This window comes from Schistocerca cancellata, chromosome 8 (genome assembly GCF_023864275.1).
Source record: "Schistocerca cancellata isolate TAMUIC-IGC-003103 chromosome 8, iqSchCanc2.1, whole genome shotgun sequence".
NCBI lineage: Eukaryota > Metazoa > Arthropoda > Insecta > Orthoptera > Acrididae > Schistocerca > Schistocerca cancellata.
This window is the reverse complement of record NC_064633.1, coordinates 75,194,316-75,198,817: the sequence shown is the minus strand read 5'-3', so window position 1 is coordinate 75,198,817 and position 4,502 is coordinate 75,194,316.

Below are 4,502 nucleotides of genomic sequence, written 5' to 3'. Positions count from 1 at the left end.
AATACGAAAACCTGAACAATACGAAAATAGCTGACAAAGTGAAAACAAACAATCGATATGGAAAGGGACTGATAATCTGAAGCAGTTTTATGGAGTGGCCGAAACATGAGGACCAACGTTTATTACGTAGAATGTGAGTTACGATGAACGAAGTTGTTTTCGTCTGAGGCACTCGGTTTGGAATAGATCGATTGGCCGCAGTTGATATCGAATTTATGGAAAGAATGGCGAGTTGAATGGAATTACATGAAATGCTGCTGCCAGTCGCGTTTTTTTATTCTTTTACTTTCTGTACAACGCATTTCGCTATATAATTGCCATTACCAAGCGCGTTATTCGTGTGCTATGACAGTTTGAGGCGTGATAGTTGCGATGTGTGGGCTGCTGCATTATTGTAGTAACTTTATTATAATACGGTACAACAATGCGCAATTTTGGTATTACTGTAGTATCTTTTCCATTACACAAATCTCCGTTATCTATAGAATGTACGTAGACTATGCGAAGTGGCTTACGGAATAATGTGGCCATTTTGGAAACGAAAATCTTTCATTACATATTTCATCCTCAGGCCACACAAATGGTACGGTAACCAGTTGGCCTTCTTAGTAAGTCGCCCTCAGATGAAAGAAGAAAGAAAAAAAGAGACAGTAAATATTTTTTTCATGTGTGATAATACCGCTACTCCCTGGTCCCCTGCTCCTGCTCCGTCCCACCTTCTTGTTTCGATTTTATGATTGAGTTTCCTAGTTTTTACTTTCCCCCTTTTCCTTTCTTTCAAACAGATCATCGAATGACGACTTGCTGAGAAGCGAACCGCTTGCGACAGAATGTGTCTGACGTGGGGTTGAAATTTAAATAAACGAATTATGTTTGTTTAAATGTTACTGGGTTTCTAGCTTCACCAGAGATTGCAAGAATGAACACACCCGTCAGCTCACGTTGAAGGTGAGAAGAAGTTCTTATTGAAACAGTGCAGAGCGTTCATGAAGAGAGATTACATGACCTATCGAGCGATACCGTTACAGTACTGCAGGAAGATAGTGCTCTGATACGTCACATGTACGTCTTCTGAGGGAAAGCCATGAACTGTCGTTGAAACATAATTAATACGCTTATATTTATTTCCTTTAGACACAATCATGGTGTGGGTTCCTGTAGTCATGTCCTAGTTCATGAACCACGGGCAACGTATGAGTGGCCAAGTAAGTGGTCACGACAGTCGGGATACCAGTTACTTTGGAATAAGGCTGGGCATCTCGGACATAATCTGTGGTCACCTTTGTGCTCATACGGCAAAGACTACCAAATCCACCGATTAGTCCCTCAGCCGTTAGGGGTAAAACCCAATGGGACTCGGGGCAAGTAAGGCTAGCAACCTGCTTCCCTGGTACTTTAATTATGATGCTGGCAACAATCAGAGCAAAATGCCTCGGACCTTTGGAGGTGACGGAGTCCCACCTCTAACTGACAAACCAGGGACTGTCCGCCGCTCGTGGTCTCGCGGTAGCGTTCTCGCTTCCCGAGCACGCGGTCCCGGGTTCGATTCCCGGCGGGGTCAGGGATTTTCACCTGCCTCGAGATGACTGGGTGTTTGTGTTGTGCTCATCATTTCATCATCATCCAGGAAAGTGGCAAAATTGGACTGAGCAAAGATTGGGTAATTGTACGGGCGCTGATAACCACGCAGTTGAGCGCCCCACAAACCAAACATCATCATCATCAAACCAGGGACTCCTAAGATACGACTTGGCAAACAAATGGTAATGAGATGGGGAGCTATTAATATCAATGGAGGCTACTCTGGGAAGAAGGTAGAGCTGGCAGAGGCTGCAAGTAAGATGGGGCTGGACGTTTTAGCTGTTAGTGATATTCGGGTAAGGGGTGAAAAAGAAGAGGAAGTGGGAGAATACAAGGTCTACCTGTCAGGAGTCAAAGCAGGAATAGCACAATGGGGTGTAGGGCTTTACATCAAGAAAGAAGTGGAACCCAGCGTAGTTGCAATAAGGTATGTAAACGAACGACTGATGTGGATAGATTTGACAGTGTCTAGGAAGAAAATTAGGATTGTGTCAGTATATTCGCATTGTGAAGGGACAGATCAAGATAAGATGGATAGTTTTTATGAGGCACTCAGTGATGTAGTTGTTAGAGTAAAGGACAAGGACAGTGTTCTGCTCATGGGTGTTTTTAACGCCAGGATTGGAAATCGAACAGAAGTGTATGAAAAGGTTATGGGTAAATTTGGAGAGGATATGGAGGCCAACAGGAACGGGAAACAACTCTTGGATTTCTGTGCCAGTATGGGCTTAGTAATCACAAACTCATTTTTTAAACATAAGAACATTCACCGGTATACTTGGGAAGGCAGGGGAACCAACTCTATCATTGACTATATAATAACACATCAGGAATTCAGGAAGGCTGTGAGGGACACACGTGTATTCAGGGGATTCTTTGATGACACTGATCATTATTTAATCTGCAGTGAAATTGGGATTGTGAAGCCGAAAGTGCAGGAGGTCAGGTCCATATGTAGGAGGATAAGAGTGGAGAAACTTCAGGATAAGGAAATCAGGCACAAGTACATAACAGCGATCTCAGAAAGGTACCAGTTAGTTGAATGTAGTCAATTACAGTCATTGGAAAAGGAATGGACAAGGTACAGGGACACAGTACTAGAAGTGGCTAAAGAATGTCTTGGAACAGTAGTGTGTAAAAGTAGGATGAAGCAAACAGCTTGGTGGAATGATACAGTCAAGGCAGCCGGTAAAAGGAAAAAGAAGGCGTATCAAAAATGGCTACATACCAGAACCCAGGTAGACAGAGAAAGTTATGTTGAAAAAAGAAACAAAGCCAAACAGATAATTGCAGCATCCAATAAGAAATCGTGGGAAGACTTTGGAAACAGGTTGGAGACTATGGGTCAAGCTGCTGGAAAACCATTCTGGAGTGTAATTAGCAGTCTTCGAAAGGGAGGTAAGAAGGAAATGACAAGTATTTTGGACAGGTCAGGAAAACTGCTGGTGAATCCTGTGGATGTCTTGGGCAGATGGAGAGAATATTTTAAAGAGTTGCTCAATGTAGGTGAAAATGCGATCAGTAATGTTTCAGATTTCGAGGTAGAATGGGATAGGAATGATGATGGAAATAGGATCACATTTGAGGAAGTGGAAAAAATGGTCAATAGATTGCAGTGCAATAAAGCGGCTGGGGCGGATGAAATTAAGTCGGAACTCATCAAATACAGTGGAATGTCGGGTCTTAAATGGCTACACAGAGTAATTGAAATGGCCTGGGAGTCGGGACAGGTTCCATCAGACTGGACAAAAGCAGTAATCACACCAATCTTTAAACATGGAAACAGAAAAGATTGTAACAACTACAGAGGTATCTCTTTAATCAGCGTTGTGGGTAAAATCTTCTCAGGTATTGTTGAAAGGAAAGTGCGAGTATTAGTTGAGGACCAATTGGATGAAAATCAGTGTGGGTTTAGGCCTCTTAGAGGTTGTCAGGACCAGATCTTTAGCTTACGGCAAATAATGGAGAAGTGTTATGAGTGGAACAGGGAATTGTGTCTATGTTTTATAGATCTAGAAAAGGCATATGATCGGGTTCCTAGGAGGAAGTTATTGTCTGTTCTACAAGATTATGGAATAGGAGGCAAACTTTTGCAAGCAATTAAAGGTCTTTACATGGATAGTCAGGCAGCAGTTAGAGTTGACGGTAAATTGAGTTCATGGTTCAGAGTAGTTTCAGGGGTAAGACAAGGCTGCAACCTGTCTCCACTGTTGTTCATATTATATGTGGAACATATGTTGAAAACAATAGACTTGCTGGGTGAGATTAAGATATGTGAACACAAAATAAGCAGTCTTGCATATGTGGATGACTTAGTTGTGATGGCAGATTCGATTGAAAGTTTGCAAAGTAATATTTCAGAGCTAGATCAGAAATGTAAGGACTATGCTATGAAGATTAGCATCTCCAAAACGAAAGTAATGTCAGTGGGAAAGAAATATAAACGGATTGAGTGCCAAATAGGAGGAACAAAGTTAGAACAGGTGGACGGCTCTGAGCACTATGGGACTTAACATCTATGGTCATCAGTCCCCTAGAACTTAGAACTACGTAAACCTAACTAACCTAAGGACAGCACACAACACCCAGCCATCACGAGGCAGAGAAAAATCCCTGACCCCACCGGGAATCGAACCCGGGAACCCGGGCGTGGGAAGCGAGAGCGCTACCGCACGACCACGAGATGCGGGCAGAACAGGTGGACGGTTTCAAGTACTTAGGATGCATATTCTCACAGGATAGCAACATAGTGAAAGAACTGGAAGCGAGGTGTAGCAAAGCTAATGCAGTGAGCGCTCAGCTACGATCTACTCTCTTCTGCAAGAAGGAAGTCAGTACCAAGACTAAGTTATCTGTGCACCGTTCAATCTTTCGACCAACTTTGTTGTATGGGAGCGAAAGTTGGGTGGATTCAGCTTACC